General features: G+C 38.9%; 1 protein-coding gene across 1 annotated transcript in view; it reads left to right on the forward strand.

Annotated features, from left to right (window-relative positions):
- Positions 1 to 24,912, forward strand: part of ANK3 (ankyrin 3) — a 382,696-nt gene that overhangs the window by 87,601 nt on the left and 270,183 nt on the right. The gene's annotated exons all lie outside the window — the stretch shown is intronic.

Genomic DNA, 24,912 nt, shown 5'->3' on the forward strand with positions numbered 1-24,912 from the left:
GCTGAGTTGGGTAAGTGAAAGGGTAACAGAGTTGAAAGAAAACTGGTAAGGGGGATTTCTGACTGTTGTCTAGCCTAGCTGCAGCAAAATAATGAGGCCAGCCACAAAGACCTTTCAAGCACTGATGTGTTTCATAGCATGAGCTATCAAAACCTGATACCATCTTAGGATTAGCAGCCAAAAAAGCTGCTGCATGTATTCAGGGCATGTTAACTACCTTGCTGTATCCCTGTTGTGGCAGGTTAATACTTTGTTCATACTGCCTGTTTTTGCCCCTGTTGTCTTCTCTTGTAGGTTCCACCATTTGTAAGACAGTGGCACTCATGGCATTAAGGTCTGTATGTTAGTTGTCTCACTCCATTGACATCTCAAAAATCAATCTGGAAATGCTAGAGGATGGTCTGTTCAGAGGGGAAAAAAAGTTAAATGAAAAATGTGGAACTCCTTGAATTCTTCAGTGTGCTACTTCCCTTTGTATTTTTTCTTTCACTTTTAGTGGAATTTTCAAGGAAAAAAAAAATGTATTTAAACTAACTTTAGGATAATTTATGCCTACTTTTTAGAATGCATGAGTTAATGAGCACATCTTCCTCAGGACCATGGTGAGACAGGTGAGGATAACAATGTCTATTTTGCAGCTGCAAAGTAGCAGCAGTGAGAAAAACTGGTTATTGAGGGAGTTACTCTTGAAACTCCTGTATTCATAGGTTTGAATTTATGCAAATGGGGACTTAGAACTGGAAGCTTCTGCATGAAAACATGGATGAGAAGTCATCAGTGCTTGTTCTGTCCTTTTCAAGACTCTTCATCATGTATCTGTCATTGAGCTTTATACTGGAAATATAGAAGTATAGCTGACAGTAAATGTGTTTATCTGATGAGCTAAATCAATAGCATCCACTTAAACTGGCACAGATATGCTAATAAGCATGGGTTGCTGCAGATTTTATGTATAGTTTTAAAGCTTTTTATGTGACTAATACATATGTATTTTTTTATTTAAAAGAATCAGGTATATTAATGCTAGAAACATTTTGAAAATGACTGGCTTTTTTGGAGATGTGTAAGTATGAAAATATGGGAGAGGATGGAAAGAGTAAGTTTGTTCTCTCCGACTGGTACATTGTCAGATGTAAAAGCTTCAAACAAGACCCTGATCTCATTGGAAACAAAATCTTCTGCTCTCTCTTCACAATGAAGAGTACTTAGTGTGAAAACTTTCACACTATGTTGTACTGTATGCCATGAACTTGATACAGGGAGAAACACACTTGATTAACACTTTGCAGTGTTTATGTATTCAGTAACAATTTGCCCATCTTCTCGCTTCTCTGCCTTGCTTCTTCCATTTGCTGCTCTTCAGTATCGCACACAATTTCAAGGCAGTCTTAATGTCACGTAACGCCTCTTTCTTCAATGTAAAGGTAAGGTTTTTCAGTACAGTTCATAGAAGAGATTTGAGAGCTTAAATAGTAACTTGGTCTCTTTCTTCATTTGCATGTCTTAAAGTGTGCCATTTATCTGAGAGGCAGGCATTTTAGGTGCAGGAAGCTAATCTTAGCCTTCCTGTTTAGGGAAAGTGGCTCCTCTCTAGAGCCACATGTGGCTTGTGAACAGTCCCCAAGTGGCTGACGTGCCAGAACTTAAAAGCACACGATGCTGTAGGCGTGATGGCTGCTGAGAAACTGGAATTACCAACTTTGAATTGCAGACCTTGCCGTGTTTCTCTGGGACATTACTTCTTAACGGTGGAGTGGAAATCTTGGGAAACAATCTTTGCCTACACAAAATCCTCCTCTAAAATTTCTGTTCCTCTTATTTCTATCAGATGCACTGACTGATTTCTTGGTACTTTGGTATGAGGTGGAAAGGGCTGGCACGGTAGCTAGTGTTGTTGTGCTGTCAGTGCAGAGGAGCGACTGCCTGTCCTGGCTCCATGGACAAAGGTGGTTCCTGCTTTTATATGCATTATTTTTGGAGGGGCCCAGCTGATCTGCAGCCTTTGCAACCACTTACTCCATGAATTTGAGCTGGGCAGTACAGGCAGAATTTCAGGAATATTCTGTGTTCAGGGTACATTTTTCCTCCCACTCAATCCCACTGTGCCCCTGTGTGGTCTCACTGGGTTTGGGGCTCCAGAACAAGAAGATGATAGGAGGACCCGCAGAATTTAGTCAAATTTATGTGGGTTTTTGCTAGTATTTCTCACACAGCTTTGAAAAATCTCAACCCAGTTCTGCAGAAATGTCTAGTTATTGTGTCCGTGGCAGAATACGCTACAGCAATGCATAAGTAGGGGGTTGCTGCCCAGATCCTCTCCTTCTGTCGGTTCCACAAGTCAATGGGATTTGGGAGTGGGTTTCTAGATCTTTCCTATGCAATAGAGTGAGGGGAGGTGAGGGACTGATGCCGCCTCATAAGAGAAGGGCTATGTTCCTGCCTGAGATGGAAACAGAAAGCATTTTTGTCCCCACTTTCAGTATGTGGGGATAACAGGCAGAGAGGGAATGCAGACTTCCAGCTAACACAGGCAAATGCTCCTAGTGAAGTAGAAGAATATTTCCATTTTGCATTCCAGTTAATTTTCAATCATGTCTAGGACCCAACAGTGAAAAAGCAACTGATGACAATCTAAGAAATTGAAAAATCCAATTCATTTTTTTGTCACCAGTTAAAGCTGAAAATGTTTAAATTGAAAAAGACATAAAACATAGCTCTGGCTTATGACCCAAATTACTTTTGCATTATTTCAGCTGATTTTAAAGCCAAGTAAAAGGCGAGGGAGTGTAGGGGACACCTTCTTTGTTTACTTTGCAGAAACTTTTAGTTGTCTTAATGCGTTTAAATAAGCAATTACGCTGTAGGGAAGGAATATAATGGTTTAATGCAAGATGTCTTCGAGCTCCTTCAGTCTTTCCCTTTGTCTCTTGTAAGGAGACAAATTGCTGTTTTCTTCACAGGTGGTATTCAGCCAGCCAAAACCTGCTAATTATTTGTTGTCATAGTTATCTTGTGCATACATGCCATTCACTGGACAGCCATCATAAAATATTAAATGTCAATGCAGGATAGTTCAGGGATGTTTTTGGGAAGAAAAGGTGGTGCATTTGTAGTCAGAACGCAGTCAAGAAAGGGAAGACAGCTTGAAAAATAACAGCCTTCAGTTTGGGTTTCTGTTTTGAGATGTGGAAGAGTCTAAGATGAGAAATTGCTGTTTAGTGAAGTATAATCATGAATTGTTTCTCAGTAGTAGCACAGAAGCCACAATTATAATCAGAGCTCTTTTATGCTGCAGCCTGAAGTAAGGACCTGGTCCTTGTCTTCAGCCTTTTCACCATCTAAACAGTAAGAAATTGGGGACCAAAATATGTAATTAGGCAGAGCAGAATGGCTGTGATGGTTCCATGTGTCTCTGAATTTTACCACTTAATTATTTATCTTTTGCACAGAAGATGCAAATTTGGAAGGCCTGTTAGGACGGAGGCACTAATAATAGTAACAAAAAGGGAAAGTTGGAGAGCAAGTAGGGGAAAAACCTGCTTGTGGAACAACTAGGGGTCAGGAGGAGCCAACGGTCAACCAGCAGCTGGGAAGGGCTCAGGATTCAGTGTAAAATGACCACCATGGCACGGTTGCTATCTCGGTGTTTTGACAGGCTGAGGGCAGCTCTGTTTCCTCCAAAAGGCTGAGGGCTTTCTTAGAGCCTTCGAAGGGAGTCTGTAGGATGGAGGGGGTCACCAGATATTTTTGGTTTCCCCCCCCCCCCCCATGTTTTATGCAGCTTCTAGGTAAATGCCTGGTCCTGCTTACCCAGCAGACCTTGACCTGATCTCCAGAGTCCCTGGGGAAGCTCTGTTTCCTCTGTCACCAGTGAAGATGGAAATGGGGGACAGAAACTTTCCCCATATTGTCATTTTTGTAGCTTTTCATATGAAATCTTACTTTGCTCCTACTTGAATTACATCCTGGCTATAAACTGAAAAGCAAGCTGTGATCAGTGAACCGCTATCTATTAGGAGAATGAAAGTAAGTTAGTTCTTAAAGCAATGACACTTTCCTTACTATAAGTAATGCAAGGCCTGGAACTGACTACTGTAATGGTTTCCTGGTGTTTGTATTTCCATGCAAACTTTTTGCTAGGTCTCCCCATGAGCAGTACAGACTGGGTTTGGTATATGTCACCTTACTTCTTGAACATACTGTGGAGTTTTCCAAATAGTCTTTACGACTTTCAAAAGAACAGTGTGACATGGGGAACTGAATCTGTGTGGCTTAATGATTTCTCTTAATCTTCACTCTCTTCCCATTCTTCTGTCCTCAAATAATTATTTTTCTAGAGCTCCATATGTATATCTGCATGGAGTGGGGCACATGGCTGAATGTTCAGTCTGTGCCGGCTGATGAAAACCAGTTGTAGCGTGGAAGTTCTGCAGCCATGTTAGTACAGTGCTACGTCTGGAAGTCTGGTGTAACTTTTAAGTTAGCTTTCTATTTCAGTATAATTTCTACCAACGGCTTCAAACCATACTTTTGACAAAATCTTTTTGTTAAGGTGCCTAGCAGGCCAAGGAGGTGCGCTCTTTCTCCAGATGGGGATCACTTGATCTGTGCAGAGCTCTTAACTGACTCACTCAAATAAAAAATATTTGCTAATGACACCGTACAGTGAATAATGTGGCACCTTTTACTTACAGTGCCAACAGTTTGAACCTCACTTGCAGAATGCTTGTACTGCTGAACTTGATTTTCTTGCTGGTATTGTACAAAAGTAAGCATGAGTAACAGCCTAAATAACTTAGAGAAACAAGCTAGATAGCAACCTGGCTGAGAATCGACAGTTGGAAATGTGTAACTACCTATTAATCTACACAGAATAAATAACATTAAAATGATATATGAAGTACAGGAAATAATAAAAGTTCCACAGTAATTCTCACAGATGTGGGAATATACATCATGGTTTAAAATAGAAGATCTAGTTAAGTTGTTTTTTATTCTGGGTTGCAGATACTGGTTTATTTTTAAAGGACTTTTCCAGCAAAGTTATGGTAAAGGTACTCAAGTGACAGAAATGAAAATCCTAGTAAATTGCACAGCTCTTCCAGAATAGCATTTTTGGCTGCTGTGTGTTCTGCTTCCATTAATAGTAAAGGTCAGTTCTTTGAAAAACTCTTTAGCAGGTTGTTTTTTTTTTTTTTTTTCACTAGGCTTCCCAAAGCAGCTTCCAGTGTCCTCATATAATACTCTTATCCAGTCTAGTTCATCAGTATTGTATATTACTCTCCTAAGTTTCCTGCAGTGTCAAAATAAATACTTCCTTTCTCACAGTTTATGAATCCAAGTAACTATGGCAAAATACAGTCAATAAATTATCAGCCCCACTCTTAGTACGCTGCACAATTGCCTCTGTGTATTCCACAATAGCACAAAACCATGTGCTGTATACTTCATAACATCTCAGCAGGATTTTTGATGCGGATAAGTGTTCTGAGCTGAATTCACCTTTTGGGGAATGTTTAGCAGGAAGATTGTTGTAAACTCAGATATAGAGATGCCAAAATCCAATTTTGTAGGATCATTACACTGTTGCCCACCTGAAATTAGCCCACTCTTTCTGTCTGATGCCTTTGTGATTGCAACTTCTGAGATGGGTACGGCACCTGTCTGAGCTCCAGCTGGCTTCTGGTATTATGGCTAATACCTTCAAGCATTTCAGTCTCTTCCAGGATCTGCAAAGCATGCATAACTTATCTGAAATTCATAAATTCATAGCACATGGAGCTAGGAAGAATCATGGTGATTAAACTCTTCCACAGCATGAGGCAGAGAATTTCACTCTGATTTTTCTTTAACCAGCTCTATAATTTGTAGTTCAACAAAAGTATGTTTTTTAGAAAGGTGTCTTATTTGGCTTTAAAAATTCTCAGAGTATGTATTGTACTTTTTAATCATTCTTTTCCACGAAATAATTCCCTTAAGTGTCAATTGGGTGTGGGTTTTTTTTTTTATTCTGGCATTAGCGTAATTCATTACGATGTGCTTGTGCATGCTGTTTAATGAGGTTGACTTGGTATTTATTGAAATAATTGTGGGATATATAACACTTGTGCATGCCAGTTCTGTGAGGTAAATTTCGGTGCTTCTGGATAAAGTGCCAAGTGTTGTCTTGATGCCAAATAAGGCATGGTACTTCATGGAAAACAATGCCTGTGTTGTGACTGAAAGGGTAAGTATTTCTTTTTATGAAAAAGATCCACAAGTAGTGGATCAAAAGCAAGCTCTTTGTTATTTTTTTTTTTTTTCAGCTGTGGAAGTAGCTGGCGTCGTACCAAAAGTAATAGAAATTATTTTAGTGAAGAAATCATTAAAACTACTATAGAGCAACTGTTTTTCTGAAAAGTTACTAAGGGAGAAAGTGTAGGAGGGAAAACTGACGAATGTGCGAAATTTATTCTTTTCATCAGATTTTGAACTGTGTTTTGTGTCAGCCTTCTCAGGTAAGTGCTGCTGTCAGTAAGCTCAACACATGTCCCTGAATTTTGGAGAATCCTTTCTAATCCCCCGTACTGCATTTTTCAGTCGTTACCTTTCCAAACTGTCCTTAGAAGAAACCTAGTAAAAAGGCATTGGGTTTGCTCAGGAGCCTTTTGGGATTCAGGCCATATATGCAGTGACCATGTAGAAAAAACAATCCTAGTAGCAGTTTCATCTTCAGTCTTTCCACTTCTGTTCAACCTTAGTAATTGCTTCCCTCTCTACTTTTTTCACTTGGGAGTCCTGGTCTAAAGATACTCAACCAAGAGCAAAGAGAAGAGATAAACTGTGGGTGGGGGATATTTGTGACATGGTCAGATGATGAATTTCTGCTAAAATGTAAATTAATGCTCAGTGCTTCAGGGATTTCATTGTGAAATAAATTTTCTCATGTCCTAACTTCTTATAGTTCCAGCTTGTTAAAATCTTGCATAAACTGAAGTTGGAGCCACCCGCAACCACTGAAAAATTAAACTCCAGGAGATAACCACTACATTCTGTTTTAGTTTGTACATCTGTTATTGCTATGTTCCTTCACAGGATTATTGGGCAGAAAAAGTATTTCACTTAAGCCAAACAGTAAGGATAGTCACTTTTCTATCCTTGTTGTTCACTGTGAATTGGAATGAATGGTGTTTTCCTCTAGAAAAGCATTTGCTGACTTCTTTTTTCCTCCCTGTCACAGTAGTTATATATGGAGTGAGTTTCTGTTTTCAGGAGTTATTCTGGGTTTTCTTTGATTGTGTTGGGGTTGTTGGGGGTTTTTTGGTGGGGTTTTTTTGCCTTTTTTTTGGGGGGGGCGGGGTGGGGGGGGCAGGGAGGTGGCTTTTTGCCTTTAGACTGACTATAGCACTCGTGAGCTACCAGCCCATCTTCTAGGAAGATGAAATGTCATGTCAGGTATTGTTAATGGAGGCCTGGTGTTTTTCCTTTCTCTGTGTGAACATGTTCATGTGTGATTAAAAAGAATGTGTAGAGTGGATATGTGTTTTAACTGCAGCCTATCTAAACTCTTCAGTGGCATGAAACCAGTTAATTATGGATGAACATTTTTTTTTTTTAAAAAACAGCTGCCTCAGTCATTTTCAGTTTAGTTGTTTTTATCTGATTGCAACACAGCTGTTTAGAGATTTTTTTTTTTTTTCCTTCTAACAGCTGTGGTCAGAGTGACTTGCATGACCCCTGAGTTACTTTCATGAGGTGAATAGTATCATAATTCTGTAGATGATGCTCCTAAAAGTAGAATAGATCTTTCCTTTCAAAAGAATGCAAGTCTTCCTCTATTGCTGAAAATCATTGCTTCAAAAAATGTCATGTGTCTTTTCAAATGTTAAAGGCTTTTCTTTTTGCGTCTTGCAGTCTTCTAGACATCCCTTATTTCTCAACAGTCCTTGTTTCCTAACAGTGAATTGCATGGCATGGAAAATGATGCCTGAAAGACATGGCAGATCTTTTTTTAATTGTGAAATGTAAATGGAGCAAAGGGGCATTTCACAATATTAGTATTATTCACTTCTGTATAGAAAAAAAACTCCCAGATTTACATTCCTTTATTGACTGCAGAGAGTAAAAACTGGAACCATACTGTTTGTTGATGTTATAAAATCAGAAAGAGTGAACAGAAGGAAATCTAACTTATTTGGTAGAAATTGCATCCAAAATCCATGTAATGAATCAACAGTTTTCTTCAGTTTCATTAAAACATGTGACAAATCTTATGCGAGAATCAATGCTTCAAGGTCTAGTAGCTGGCTTCTTACAGTTTGCCCTGCCAGAGTAAACCTCAGACCTCTGCTCAGCTCGTTAGCTGTAGGACAACAGGAGTTGATGCACAGCGACATGAATTAACTGATGGTTGGTATTTGCAATGTTTTATGTTCTGGGACAGAGGTTAATCTTGTTCAGATGAAGGATCTATACTGCCTTTAGGGACTTTGATTACGTCTTCATTCATCTGTCTCATTTTCCAGCCGACTGGTGGAATGAGAGAAAAGTTCTTGGGAATTTGTGATCAGCTCCTGTAGGTGAAGGTGGCTATCAGCACTGTCACCAGTTGTGAAACAAGAACCATTGTGCTTTAAAGACAGGCTCAAATAGTAAATAGATCATGACTCTTCTGAGGTGTCTGGAGTCTCAGCTGAAATGCTGATGTAAGCCTTCATTGACACCTGGTTCCTTGCAGACCAGAGAACCTCATACTGTTTTTTAGACTGTTTGGTTTATACATAATGTGTGGAATTATTGGTTTGCTAATGAGAGTATCTTACTGCATTTAGCGTAATGATTTTTTCTGTTTCTTGTTTATTGTATGCAAGAAAAAAAAATCAATCTTTTGGTGTTAGTTAACTTTTTAGCAGCAGAAGGTAACAGTATCATCTGGAGAACAGCACGTAAGACAACAGGGTTATTACTTAGAAGCTGAGTGGAGCTGATGCAAAGTTTGACTGGACATGTAAGGAGTGGGGACTGATTATGTGTTTCCCTAAACTGTAGCTGGTGTTAATTTGTTCATTTTTTTTTTGTTTGTTTGTTTGCTCCATGGAGTATCATCTCTGTCTATGCCAGCATCTGTTTATCTTACCTAAAGTCCTGATTTTCAGAATCCTACACACTTTCAGAGAAGTTACCATGCCATTGGCATCATTTTGAATTTTGGATGCAACACCTAAATGGAGCTCAAAGTTGTGCCAGTCCTTCATTGACCATAGGACACTGTCACTTGACTACACTTTTTCATGCCGCCTTTATATTATATTCAAAACCTTGTTTGATTCCGCCCTTGTCGCTTTATACCCTACCCTAGTCTACAGAAATTGCTTACTCTAGTTGCAAACCTTTTAAAGTATTTTGTTCTTGCTTGTACTTGTTCTCCTAGATTTCTTTCTCTTCTGATGCTTTTTTTCCCCTCACTTCTATTCCAACTAGTACTTCTTTCCATTTCTTAAATAACTGTGTGTTCCCTGTCTAGGTTTAGCTTTTCTTGCCTTCCTGATACCACCATATTATAAAACAGTGGGTTCATCTTAAATGGGGGGAAAAAGTAATGTGGTTCTTTTTCATACTGATCCTCTGTTAACCGTGACTGTGCTCTGAAAAGTTTTCCTTCTCCTTTCGTTCTTCTATCATCTCTTGGCTTGGCTTTTCATACTGCAGAGTTCTAAAATCTGTCATTTTCTGTTCACTTCTATGGATGTAAAGTTGGCTTATGCCATAGTTTTCTCTTGGCTAGGTTTGCTGTAAGCTCCTCTCTCTTCTGTCAGCTCTGACTACCTTTTTTCCCCCAGACTTGCCGGGTGTTTGGCATGTGCTTTTGCCATGCTGCTTTTTTAATCTCTGTCTTTCTGCATGAAGTTAATATTCTGTATCCTGATTTCTAAGACTTTTGCCCCGCTCAGTCACTGCCTCCATCCCATTCTCTGTCTTTTCAGCCTGTGTGATATCTTTTATTCTGTTTTTCACACCTTCAGAGATCTTAGCAGAGGTCTCCTGCATAACTTCTAGATGATTAGGTTTTGCCTTTTTTCTCTTAATCTTGCCTGGCTGTGGTTCAGAATGGTGGCCAGCTCTTCTGGTTCTCCTCTCGTTTCCTTTACAGAACATATTCAGGCAGGGGGAAGCATATGACAAACGGTGTAATTTTTCACTGTCATCTTTCTGTGGAAAATCAGGCATTGGAAAGTGAATGAAAATTCTTGGTTTCTCTCTCGTGGGAAGAGTGCTCATTTATCCTGTGGTAACTTGTTTGCATCTGAAGAAGTAAACCTGAGCCCCTTGGTTTTTATAATTCCCTATCAGACTTGCAATGAAGTTTGTTTCCTGGAAATGCAGCAGTTGCAAATAACTTCATTACTTCTCCTTTTAATGTAAAATGTAAGGTCTCTTCACAAATTTCTCCTTGAATTAATTAGTACATTTTCTTCTGTCCTTCAGAACATCTTTTGACAATGGTCCATTTGTCTGTGTTGTTTTTTTTCTAAATAACGCTTCTGGTTTCCTCAGGTAGCAGAACTTTGATAGCAAAGAACAACTTCCCATTCATAACTCTTTGTAGGAATGGTGCAGGCACTTGGTCTTAAGCACTGAAGAAATGTAGTGCTGTAATTCGTCCAGGTAGCTGCTGTTCTCTCCAGTCTAACGACATATTGCAAATATTGTCCATGCAAGGAAGAACCCTAACGCAGGAGGTCTTAGTTTACATTTATTCTTTATGCTACTCTCTGGATAAAATCGATACTGAAGAAGGCCATTTGCCCTCATCTTCTAATAGCCTTATGTCCTTCAGCACAGCTGCTGCTGCTGTTGTGTTTTTCTTTTTTGCGCTTTGGCTTTCCTTGCTGTTATTGCCTCTCCAGAAGGGCATAGAGAATATATGTGCATGTTGTCCTTTTCTTAGCTATTGCTGTTGATTGTAAGGTTTTGGATCAGGTCTGTTATTGTTTTGCAGAAATACCTGCAAAATTGCTACTGGCCTCTTTGTGGACCTGAGGCCAGGCTTGCAAAGTCCTTAGCCATTGCTTTTGTCCAGCTGAGACCTTTTGTGGGATCTCTTCAAAGGCTTGGTGGGTGATGGCTGTCCCCATTCCTCTCAACCTACCCAGATCCTTCATGTGATCAGCAGCTCTGGAAGCTTTCAGATGAGCTGTGAGAGAGAGATTAACTCTGTGTATTGCCACTGGGACTCCAAACAGAAAGTAGTTTTCAAGAAAAGGGAGGAAATGACCTCATGAGATGCTGGTTGTCCCATTAGCTGAAGAGATGCCTTGTTCACTAACAGAGTGTTAACTAATTTGCTCACATAAGGATCGGCCTCCTAATGCTCAACACTTCCAACAGAAGAACAGTTAAAGACTGAGTACATCTACTCAGAATTGGATCCCTGGCTTGGCAGCTAAGCATTATAAAGCAGTTTAATTCCAGGTATGCTGTGTATCTGGAGGCTATGTAGTCCGTGTTGGTAGAGGTTGAACGGGATAATCTGACAGGACACTTTGGCTGGGTCTGCGTGACACAATATGACATTGTGCAGATGTATCACAGAAGTCTCTGTGCAAGTTATCTTATAAGCAATACAGCTGAAAAGTAGCTTGTATTAAACTCAAGGTTTGCGTGATGTACCTAGGCTGTTTCTGATACTTGGGTTAGCTTATGTACATCTTTATTATTTTCATCATGCAGTATGAACAGTGTATAATTAGTCCCTTTTCAACCAGACATCTTTGTAGCTCTAATTAAAAACCTGTAAATAATACATTCCAAGTTACAGTAAAAATCCGTATTTAGCCTAAACAAGACATTGTAAGACTCTTCGTATGTAGTGAAACCTTTACACACCTGCAAAACTGCTTCAAGTTTTAAAATTGAACTATGCATTTATTGAAATAAAAACTGATAAAATTATAAAATTGTGTACATTTGTGACGTGTATTTGTGTCTGTTTATAAGGGTGTCTATATGAGTAATGTGTTTACTTGTGTATTTCCTTGATGTTTTCTCTGTTAAGAGATTGTAGGAGGCTTTAAAATTAATTTTGACCTTATCAGTATGACACTAACATTAGTTAGCAGCATGAGATTTTCTTATGTTTTGGTTGTGTTTACTTTGGTGAATCTATGCCTGCTGTTATCTCACATCTGCATTCTGTGTTTGAATAACTCAGGGAATACCCTTTTCTGAAATTTTCGGTAAGCATCCACATTTTATATTGAAATATATTTTAAAACTAGAATTCATTTGATTTGCCGAGAGAACTCGTAATTCTTTCCACAAGTCCCTCCTGGAGAATGGTTAATTTTCTCTGTATAATATTATAATGTTATATAAATACAGAGGAAACTAAGATATCAATAAGTTTGTCATGTAGATACCCTAGAATAATTTTTTAATAGTTCTAATACTTCTTTATGAAACAAAAATACACACTGTTTTTCAGATGAGTTACAAAGAAAATTGCTGAAGAAATTAAAAATTATATTTAATGAGCAAGCATGAATGACGAATTGTTATTCTTGGAGACATGTAATTAAATAATATATGAACTGGTTATTCAGAACAGCTGACAGCAGATTACTTTTTCTAGGTTTTCACGTGCTATTTATTGTCTTGCGAAATAAAATGCATGAGTGACCTAAGTTTAATTAAATTTATGTTTGTATTTTAGGCTAAACAGAAATAAGTAACCATATAAAGTCATTATAATAAATCTTTAAAATATACGAGAATAAATTCTCATTTTCTTTGATGCCTGAGGAGCCCAAATGAGAACCTGATATAGTAATAAGTAACAAGCAGTCTGTGTGAACACTGTACTGTGGTTAATTGAGATTTTTTGTTTTGTAAAATCTATTGAATTGAAAACATTTTTTAATAAGCTATTCAGTTATTTTCTTGGAACTAATGCAGAAATCTGATTCTTCTTATTCCCAATATCTGTGGCTGTAGTATGTTAAGAAAAGGAATGCATGTTTTTTATCAGCCATACCTTTGTAAGATGTATATTTTCTTGCATGGTGCATGTTACAAGCGCAAACTGCTTTGAGACTGAAATCGGGAGTGGGGTTTACTGCTTCTATTTGTGGCTCCTTTGAGCAGCCAGTTGCCTAGGAGATCACTGGCAAAACCCCAGCAACTACTTGCATCACGTTAACCTATAAAGTAAGCGCTGCAACAGATCTAGTGACAATCATTAGACACTTCCTGAGAAAACACCCCGGAGGTTTTAGAAGGGTTTATATTTCCACCACCTGTTTCATTGTCACATCTGCTCTTTAGCAAACAGAAAGGGAAATGTTTATAATCTCTTCATAAATATAATATTTGTTTCTTTTCCCAATATAACCAATCAATGTCTATTAAAAAAACATTTCTTTTCCTGCCTTGTGTAATTCTTCTTTGTGTCAGAGATAATTAGCAGCCATCTAATAAGATTAGCTAACTTCTGTGATTAGTGAGCTCAAACCCTGTGCTTTTCCTTTTGCAGGTAAGTGAATGTGGCACTGAGCACCCCCGTCTACATTATTATCACTTTCTTTCTCTTATTTCTGATGCCAATTTATGGAATGAAAACAATAAAGGCAATAGGAGAATACTGACATGCAGGTACTGTGGATTCTATTGGAGTATATATTCTGAGAAAGATGGTAAGTGGGATGTTTTCCATCTTCGCATACATCATGATAGCATTTTTACTAATTTGCTGCTGACATCTAGCAGCAGCCTGTTGTGCTCTTGGAAACCAGCTCTGTGTGGCATTGATGAAAGGAGGATAAAATGGGAGCTGCTTTGTTGGATTGGTGGATACTAGTTTTCTGCAGATTTTTTTTCCTGGATTGCAGGGGTTTTGGACATGCTGCTCTCTGAAAAGTTATTAGCATTTTCCTTTGGATTTGTATGTTTCTGTTTGGGAACCGGATACCATTTGAAGAGATGTTCCAGAGTGGTGTAATTAAACATTAACTGTCAAACTAGGAAGAGATGTTCCAGGGTGGTGCAATTAACCATAGATTATCAAACCAGAAGGAGAGCTATGCAACCAGAAATGTATATTGCGTACCGTGCTGAAAACGATGGGAGTTTTCAGCTGAGGATGTATCAAGAAAATATTCTTAGACCACTCAGAGGCTTTGTAATTAAATCTAATTTGAACAAGATAATTACATTACTTTTTATAAATTAGAAATTAGTCAGTCAGGTTTTAAGGTACTTAATTGTGCTCCAGGAGATGCACAATGCAGGGATTTTCGGTGGAATGGAAATATACCACTGTGAACTGATGTTTAAAGGAAAAATAAAAGAATGAGCTTGTTCATCTCAGTGTTAAGGCAGATGGAGTTTCAAGTGAGCTCAGTATTATGCTGCATTTTTAGAGAAGGCAAAAATGTATTTTGCTTTCTACAGCAGCGACTATTCATAGTCTGACATACAAATGCGTTTGAGCAGGTCTACTTCAATCCTTCTAAACAAGGGCTGTTACCAGGATGGTGTTTTAAATACCATGTTTTACATTAAGTATCTCCAGAAGCGTTAATATTGAGTGAATGCCTTTAGAAGTTAGTGTCCCCTTTAGTCCCTGCTTTGCTCACAGGTATTCTAAGGTATTTCGAAGTACTTTCAAAGGGACAAATTACTCCTTCTCCTCTAGGGATAAAAATGTCCTAGCTCCTCACTGCCTTTCCACGCTTGTGGAGGACCCAAAAGCCAGTCTGCCCACTACTGTGATGCTTTCTCTGCAGTCTAGTGAAATCGCAAATGAGGAATTTTCCTGGTGTATTCAGAAGGTTAAAAGAAACTCCTGTAATGTTGATACACAAATATCTGTCACGATATTGCTTAGCCTTAACAGTCACTACTGCACATACCCATGTTTCTATGAATTAAGTGAGAGGAGGTTTATCCCTTAAATGAGAATTTTATGATGGGAAGAATCAGTGAGATTTGCTGCATGGAACTACTAGTTAATTCAGTGCAACATGTTTTCTGATTAAACAGTTCATTCTGGGAAAGAGCCAAAATGATTTCCTACCCTTAGAACATAAAACCCCATGAATTCTTGGGCTTTCTCTTTGTGAATGAATTTCATTGCTGCTTGTAACGTCTTCTGTCATCTTTAACATATGGTAAAATAGCTGAAAACCTGTTTACAACATCAGTTAAAACTACTTACATAACCATTTTCCAGAGACTTTATGGGAGATAAAATACCAGAAAATCAAATATAATATACAATAGATTATAAAGAAAAAAATATAGGCACCAAATACCTGGGTTCATTGTCCCTGAATGCCTTACTGCAGTTCTCATGGGATAATTATTTATTCATAAACCTTTTGTTTTGTAGAATGATTTTTTTTTCTGCTGTCTATATACATACGTATATATGTGTGAATATATTCACATAATATAGTTTTTTCTATATAAATGTGGGTTTTAAACCATCCTCTGGGATACACATGAAATAATATTTATAGTTCCAGAATATTTAATCATATCATCTGCATCTGTTGAATAGGTGGTTTACATTATATAGTAGGTTATGGTATTCGCTATTACGATCTCTCCTTGTTTGAAACGAGTATGATTCACAAAATGCTATAAAATGTCTGGGGTTTTGTTTTTAGTATTGCTTACATGCACAAGTAATTTCTGTGACAGGATTATGAGAACAGTAAAGATTTGGAGACTGACTGTGGCTGACTGTAAAAATCCATTTTTTCTCTTTTGTAAAGTTATCTTGATTTTTTTTTTTTTTGAAGCTTGGATTGTTCTCGCTTATTTAATATTTTGGCGGTGTCGTGGTTTAGCCCCAGTCGGCAACCAAGCACCACACAGCCACTTGCTCACCCTCCCCCCCGCCCCGCTGGGATGGGGGAGAGAATCTGAAGAGCAAAAGAAAGAAAACTGGTGGGTTGATATAAGAACAGTTTAATAATTGAAATAAAATGAAAAAAAAAATTGTAATGAAAAGGAAAACAACGAGAGAGAGAGAGAGAGAGACAAAACCCAGGAAAAACACATGATGCACAACTGCTCATCACCCACCGACTGACACCCAGCCTGTCCCTGAGCAGTGATCACTCCCCCCAGCCAGCTCCCCCCAGTTTATATACTGAGCATGACATCATATGGTATGGAATAGCCCTTTGGCCAGTCTGGGTCAGCTGTCCTTGGCTGTGCCCCCTCCCAGCTTCTTGTGCACCTGGCACAGCATGAGAGGCTGAAAAAGTCCTTAACTAGTGTAAGCACTGCTTAGCAACAGCTAAAACATCAGTGTGTTATCAATATTATTCTCGTCCTAAATCCAAAACACAGCACTATGCCAGCTACTAGGAAGAAAATTAACTCTATCCCAGCCAAAACCAGGATGGGGCAAAGTGAGTCGAAGGGAGGAGAAAAGGAACAAGAGGCCCCAAAAACATAGCTAGGGACAATTATTCTTCTGCCCTCTCCTATGAGATGCCAAAGAAAGCCATTTTGTTGTTGTTTGACATGTACATTGTGCCAAGGGGAGGGTTCATAATGAAATATGGGCTATGAGGCCATCAAGTGTGTTGGGACCATTCAGCTGAAAACACCTGATGGAGTGAGACAATTTGAGAGTGAGTTTGGGATGAACAGAACAACAGAAATAAGACTGAGGTAGTACTGAAAGGGAGAGAAGCAACTGGAAAAGATGGTGGAGGCTGTAGTGAGATCCAGACTGACAGAGCATCTTTATTACTCAGGTACCACCATCTGTGTCTGTCCACTCAAGCTGATATGGCTGTTTTACAAGCTGCAAGGAGTTGTACCTCAGGCTTATTTCATTAACTTACATTGGTGAGCATCACTGGTTCACCTGTCAAGCTATCACATTTGAAATCCAAGTTGTCATAATGTCTTAAATGTACCCTGCTTTTCTTGTTAGGACATCACAAAGTGGTAAATCACTTGAGCAAAACTTTATACTGGGCTGTCCTAACTTTCAGTGAATCTCCAGGGGTGGATGGCTTTGTTCTGTAGAAGGAAACTTCTAGCTCCTTCAGGAAACTCTTCCCTCTCTTTCCCCAGCAGTGAGCACAATCAGTTGCGTTCATCAGAAACAACTAAATCAAGAACTTCCAGAATAATGAAGATGGGAGAACTGTGTGAATGCCCTGGCTCTTCTAGGTTGCATTTCCTCTAGGCTGAACGGCTAAGCCATATACTGATTTGCAGCTTTTAATGATGAGGACTGCCTGACACGATGTTGTGAGGACTTGATTTCTCTGCATTAATTTTGCAAAGCTCCTTTAAACACTGGGGCCGAATTATTAAAAATTACTAGCAAGTTAAAGATTTACTGGCATTCTTGTCAGGTAACCTCCACAACATGCTGGTAGTTCTAAAACTGCAAGGAGATCCTCCCAAAGGAGGCCTAAAATGGCTTTATATTACTTAAGCATTGCAGTTTTTCCTTGTCCTGTCTCCCATTCTGTAGTCAACAGTCTTTGGGGAATCTCTAATTGTCAGGAGGTGTGGGTTACATACAGGTCAGTAAAACCCCAGTTTCCCAAAGTAGCTGAGTGGGTAAGTTAAAATATGGATAAGTTAAAACCTCTTGTTTTAAACTGCAGTGCAACAGGTATACTGTAACAAGTTAAAATTGATAAATGTATTGAATATTTTCTTGACCTATTTATTGGCTACCTCTAGAACAGCGTTAATGATTCTTGGAAATAAACCTGATAATCTACTCTGGTTATGATAACTTGGCTTACAGCTTTGTCCTTATGACACAATATATAAAAATGTACTTGATAAATATATATGTACATATATTTAGTGCTAAATATATACTCAAACATGCTACTTAGATTTGAAATGAGTCTATATTTATCCTCTTTGGCTTATTTTATGCTTGTGAAAAGTATTCATTTATTAGCTTAGCTTTAATTTTTACTAATTAACTTGTGCTTAGTAGAAGCTACTATTTGCATTAAGAATTGTAAATGGGCATTTATTTTTGAGACTCCACCTCCTTTTTATTTATGTCCATACCCTATTCTTATTGGGTGCAAAGCACTATTTGCAAATAACTGTATATTAGATACTCATTAACTACTTTGTATCTGAACTTACCAATTTATTCAGAAGTCTATTTTTTAAGTATACTTATTTGATAACATGCACAGACTCTACCATTGTTGGTAGAATGAAACCCTGAGAAGGTGTCATTACTAAAAGCGTAGAAAAAGGAGTAGTATTATCCTGATTTGTGGTTGAGTTTCTTTGTTTGTCCCCATCTGTCTCCCTCTCTGTCCCCTGTTGTCGTCCCCACACCCCTTTAAGAAAAAATCAAATTTGGCCATTTATATTATGTGCTCTATCAACTCCATAGGTAATTTCTAGTGACACTGGATAGGTTTTTCAATGGTGGCATTCTTGCTGAATGTCAACACTGCCTCAGGAGTGGAAACTTCGCTGAGGTCACCTGTTTCCTACCCGAGAATTTTGGTGGTGTAGCTTGTGAATTACTGTGGATGTGTGGTCCTGCATGTCCCTTAAGGCTAGGTTGAGCTTTTTGTGTGATTCATAATTTTCCTCTTTTGCTATTTTTAATTTGGAGTTCCAGAACAAAATTTGCAGACTGAGAACCAGACCGCACAGTGGCTGATCTTTCAAGGATAAGTGAATAAATCACTAGTTAAATTTAATTTTAATGAAAAATAACACCCAATCCTCTCCAGGTGAAAATGGCTGGTTAGGTATTTTGCAAACGTTCTATTTAGCTGAATTTCACTGTAATCTTATGTTTTAAAGTCTGTCTGTAGTTAGTTACTTTGTGATTCTTGTTCACTATATTCATGCTTTTTCCTTATACGAAATTACCATGATTTATGATCAGATCATAGCTACTATGTACCCTTGCTATTTCATTAGAGGGAAGCCCATACTAAAAATGCTATCCTGTCGTTTTCTGTAGGATAGAAGCAGGAGGTAGCCAATTCAGTATGTCTTCCAGTAAACTTTGAGCCTCCAGTAAAAATACTGGCAAACCCTTGTTTGTGAATCACGTGGGTGTTTGCTAAAGTTGTTGAGGTGAGAAAATCTTAGCTATAAACTTATCATAATGATGGTATGACTTGTATATTCTCAGAAACTTGTGTGTGTATATTCTGCTTATTTGGGTGATAACTATAAAAATAGAAAAGTAGATCTAAAAAAATTTTTTGAGAGATAGGACTATCCTCATCTGTTGTGTTTCTTTGGTGGCAATTAGGACAGAACAAAAGTTGCAAACCTTCCAGTCTCTCCCTTTAGCCCCATGAGATTGGGGAGCGCATAAGGTGAGAGCTGCGCTGTGTAGGTTGGGGATCCAGGTGAAGTTCAGGGCGAGGCTTGGAAAACACATAACCTGATATTTGGCTGCTGAGGCTCTGTCTTATTTATGTTTTACCCCTCATTCCTGAAGCACAGTGCTAATGGCTTCCTTGGTGTAATGGCAAATGGGACTGAAAATGCGTTTCATGGCAGAAGAATTAATGCTCGATCTTTCCTTTTAGCAGGGAAGGCTGTGCATTATCTGCACTTCTGCTCCTTATGCTGACTTGTTCTTGGCTAAAGCTCTGTCCCAAGGTGCACACCCAGGAGGTTCCCTGGTGGATCCCCCACAGAGGAGAAGAACCACCAGGGTGGCACAACAGGCGCTTCCTTGCAGAGGTTTAGAAAATCCTGTCAATTCATATTGAATGTGTGAAGAGCATTCAGTCCAGTACTGGAGACAGCTATGACTCTAATTCTAAAGCTTTGTGGAATTTTGCCTCACCTTCAACTTTTTAATTAATGCAGTTCTTGTCTTGCTACCATATCACACCATCTTCATTTCTTTGCGATTTTTAACTTGGTGTAAGACACTGGCAATAGATTGATTTTGATTAGCATGATTACAGGCTGCAACTGGTTTTGTTTGTCTTTTTCTTTTTGCTGCAGCTTCTCAGTTACATACTTCCATCATTTCTGACTGTGAGAAGAATTTAGTTCTATAATGATGGCATAGCATTTTCTACTGTGTCAAAATAAAAGTATAGAGATATTAAAATGAAACGTGTACTTGCATTTAGCTACATGTTGGTAGAAAACGACCTGTATGGCTAACATAATTACATATTGATTATACACTGTGCTAATCTTGTTTGCAATTAAGTGGAGGAAGCATATCCGTACAGATGTCTTATTTTTAGTATTACAGTGCTTTGTATGTGTTATTGTTATCCCAGTAAGATGCTTTAGCTTAGCTTAGCTGGAAAAACATAAGTTCAAGACAGTGTTCCTGTAAGGTATTGTTTTCATGACAGCACCATTTCTTCATTGTTGCTTAGAAAGCAAGTGTAACAAAACATGGGAATCAATATTCATGAAGAGCATTGCATAACTTCTGTTACTGACTACTTACCAAGAGTAAGTCCTTTGCAAGAAGGTGCTGGAAACATGCTTTTTTATGGCTATTCTTTTGGGCTAGTAGAATTAAGCTCATGGTCAGGCATGGGGGGAAAAACTCTAGGGTAAGAAGCCTTAGGGTGTTCAGACTAATGTGGTGATGATGATGTTACTACTAAAGTTGTAATGAGCAAGACGTACAGTGAGGTTTGGAGGGATGTCATATAGGACAGAAGGTTTATGCAAAGCTAGAAGGAACATTGTGGTTTCTGAATCATTCCACTTAGCTGTGGGAATGAGTTATAAATACTGTAAAAGGTTCATTCTCAATAAGGTGCAAATGCAGTGGATGTGAAAATAACCCTTACCTTTGCAGACAAGGTACAGTGCAGTGAACCTGTGCTGAAGGGATTAATTTTTATGAATGTGAGGCTTAAACCCTCTTAAAAAAGAATACTCTTGGGCTTTCCAGGGTGTTGAGAAGTTGGATTTGTGCTTTTCATCATAAATAGCACAGCTTCCTTCTCATGGAGGGAAGGCCACTGTACTTTTAAACCTGACATGGAAAAATATCTAAGCTTATAAATCAAGTGGGTAGCAGTTCACAGCAGAAAGTGAGAAGGAAGGCAGCAGTAAAAGCACTATTTACATTAAAAAAAAAATCTGAAGTTTGGCACCTGATGTTGGAAAATGGGTGCAGTATTTCTACATAAGATTGACTGGGTTTCTTAAGGCTAGTAAGGATTGTTGTATTCAACGTGTCTGGAATTTTCTGCAAAGCAGAACATAACAGCTGTACATAACACTGGTTAAATTGCCACAGAATTTTTATAAAGACTGTTAACCTTCATTTGAAGTTTCAAGTGTAGGAGAGTTCACTACATGTTTTGGTGAACTATTAATGAAATACCCTCGCTGTTATAAATTTGCCAGGAATGCATGCTCTGAATTGAGACATTAATAAGGTGTATCATTAATCGAAATTACACAAAGGCTTTTGTTTGTCTCCTGTGACTTATTACTCTGTCAACAAAAGTAGTATGTGTGTTGGAAAGGTTGCTCTTGAGGTAAAAAAGAACAAGGGAAATTAAAATGTTCACCACCTCAAAGGTATTATCTTACTCAAATATCTGCTTTTGCTTTAAATACTCAGCTAACTGCTTCCATGTTTTTTAACATGATGAAGAAGGTATTTTTGTTGTCAGGGGCTGGCTTTATTTGTTTAGGAAACTGGTTGTTCTCAGGGGCTTCAGGTCCCCTATCTAAGCATGAATCCACAAGGAGCTTTTCTCACCTCTTAAAAATAGTCCTCTATTTCAGAAAGCAAAATTCCACCCTCAGCGATTCCTGCATGCTCCATTTGGTGTTCAGAAACGTATTTGAAAATGTAAGATAGAAATGGTACATGCCATTTGCCTTTGAAAAAGCGTGGATTCAAAATGGATAGAGACAGAAGTTCTTGTCATCTGTCTGTAACGACTCTCCTGATGGTACCTGAAATGCCAGGGATGGACAGATGACACTTGTGGATCCCCCTTTTCCCCACCTCAGCCTCCCTCTTTCACTCCCACCTTCTCCGCCTTTCCCTGGTTGTGGTGGTGTTTTCCCTTCTCTTTCCTCTGCTCCCCTGAGGTGCCGTTCGCGGGGCTGAGGGGCTCAGCAGGGCCCCGCTGCGAGGCTGCTGGAACCTTCCAGAACTGACTGAAACCGTCTGTGCCCTCCCCCGTGGCAGCCCCGGACTCTCCTCACAGAGACCCCTCAGCCCTGCTGCCGCCCCTGGGCTCGGGCACCCCGTGCCTCTGGAAAAGGAGTCAGATCTCCTTTTACATGATCCCACACAACTGACTCGAAGTTTATTAAATTTTTGATTCTGATCCTGTGAGTGGTGCAGCGTGGGTGAGAGCAGCACCTTGAGTGGGGCTGCACGGGCACAGTGCGTCCATTTTGCAGCGGCTGCCTGCAGGGATCAGAGCATGCAGTAGGTAGAATCAAGACCAAAATCTGATCTTTTGTTTTTGCTGTATAACAGCAAAGTGGTTGTACTCACGTAGCTTCATTTCGTGTCTGATTGGGGTAGCCGAGCATCACGTATCTGTGTATTCTTGGCCCCTGTGTTTCTGTGTTATATGTGAGCAGTTACCTGAGTCGTGCCACTGGTTGTGCTTGGTTCCTTTGGCGGCATTTTCCACAGGTGTTATCACTGTGTTTTGCCTGAGAGCAACAGGAGAAGATTTGGGGGATATTAGAGTTTAAAATCGGTGCAAGCTTGGTGAAGTCAGTGGATCAAAGATCACTTTACAGCAGCTGAGAATCTGGCCCAGGATTTTATTCTTCCTTTTGATATTGCATGAAAATATATTTTAAGCCCATTCAACTGCACTAGTCGTGACTCTCTGCTCTTGCTCATGCTCTCGCAGTTTGGGCTGAAATTTATCTGCAGGAGAAAACTTTCCTTGTAAACCAAACTTTGGCAATATATAGCAGAGCGCTCTCGCATATGCACACGCAGAGTAAAAAAAAAACCCAGGGTTGCTTTCATGCCAGTGAGTACTAATTTTCCTGTATGTATTTTTCAAGCGTTGACTTCAGGGTGTTGTGCTGAACACAATAAACTGTTTAGCTGCCTCCCTTTCTCATATCTATCATTGTGTAACAGAAGTCTGCTGTGTATGATTAACCTGCTTGTTGGCAGAAGGGAAGATGGACAACCTCATTTGCTCTGGAACTGCAAAGATAAAATACAGCCTGGGCTTTGCATGTTGTAATTTCTACCATTCAGGTGGCTGAGTGGGGCATTCTCTTCATGACCTTAAGGGACACAGAAAATACACGGAGCTTTCTGCATTTCTTCTTAATCCTCACTGCTGAGGATGCCAGCACGTGTTGCTTCGTACAGCCTGGCTTTAAGCTATTCTTGTCTGCATCTCTCAGCAAAAACAGTCAGTCTAACACGACATGTTAATTGGGTCGGGATGATCCACTCTTAAAAATTTGCTAGCAGATCAGAGGCAATGACCTTTATTTAGCCTATATAACATAACTCCATGTAATTCCTGGGCCAAGTGGCTTAGAGAAAGCACCTTAATTATTGCAGACAAACTGGAAAAGAATCGACAAAGCGATATTTGTTAAAGCACGTGAATGTGGCCAGTCTGGCTTATTTAATCAAGAGAGTGAAACAACAGTTCAATGCTTGCTTCCCTTTGAAAGTAGGAAATTGTTCGGATATAACTTTAATGTAGCCAATTAGGTGCAAACATTTTAGACTGTACATTAAAATCCAGTTGAATTTACTGTTTCTTTTCCCTACAGTGTCCTGGAGTTGTGAGATGGGATGAATTGCATTATTCATTTAAGTCATGGTATTTTAATAGAGAACTTGTACATTGTCTGTAATTTTATATGAAAGCAGATGTTTCTGTATATACGGTTGATTTGTGTTTTGCTGTGATCTGGTTTAGAGCTTTTTGCCTTCAGCATACATTTCCCACCACTCTCAATCAGGTTTTGCAATTTTTGGATGCTGAACTCGGATGTCTTTGTGCCAACTGGAACTGTGTGACTCCAGTTCTTAGCCAGTGAGGCTCAGTCTGAGTGGCTTTGAGGTGCTCTTCGTCTATAAAACCTTTGGCAACCTTTTGCTTTCTCCTTTGCCTTGTAGCACCATGTGTTTCTGAGCCCTGAGGTATTTAGTACCTTCTGATGCATTAAGAAAATACTCTCTGGTTCTTAGAACAAAAAAAAAAAAGGAGACTTTTATGTTTCTACTTGTTTCCTGTAAGTTTTTTGTGACAAGTTCTGTATGTAATTGCTATGCTGCATCTCTAAAACTCATTAATTCTCTGCAAACTATCCTATAGTTGATTACTTGTGCAAGATGTTGAGAGAGAGGGTGGTTTCTTAACATTTTATTTGTAGGTATCCAGTTTAAAAAGAAAAAAATTCTAGAAGAATGTCAGCAAAGATCTATAAAGCTGAATAATGTAATTATAGAATGATTCTTCTGTGATGAATAGAGGCAAGAAGAAAATCATTAAATCGCTCTCATGCTTTTTTTCCATGGTACTACTTTGAAAATGGAATCATTATGACACCTCTTACCTGTATCATCCTTTGACTAGATGCTGTACATCCTGATTGCAAACTATATATAGTAGTGACTTCACTCACAACAAAAATATAACAACTGTTATTACTGTGTGGCACTGAACATGTTAATCTCAAACAAGAAGGGAAGAAGAATATTATACTCTAATAAAACCACAGTGAATATGTATAAAAATAAGTTGAAATTTCCCAAACTGGAATTTTCTGGGTTACTGAAACTGGCATTCGGGTATCATGGGATCTGTAGTGATCACAAATGGTCAGGACCTTGTCTTGTATTTAATTTACAACTGCAGCAGGATAGTTATGTTAACATCACACTGGAGAATTGGTTCAGCACTAACTTGTTCGTTTTCTTGAGCGTCCAGGTGTTCCTCTGAG

The sequence above is a fragment of the Nipponia nippon genome, unplaced genomic scaffold (assembly GCF_047370975.1).
Source record: "Nipponia nippon isolate SJK-2023a ecotype South Korea unplaced genomic scaffold, ASM4737097v1 scaffold_3, whole genome shotgun sequence".
Classification (NCBI taxonomy): domain Eukaryota; kingdom Metazoa; phylum Chordata; class Aves; order Pelecaniformes; family Threskiornithidae; genus Nipponia; species Nipponia nippon.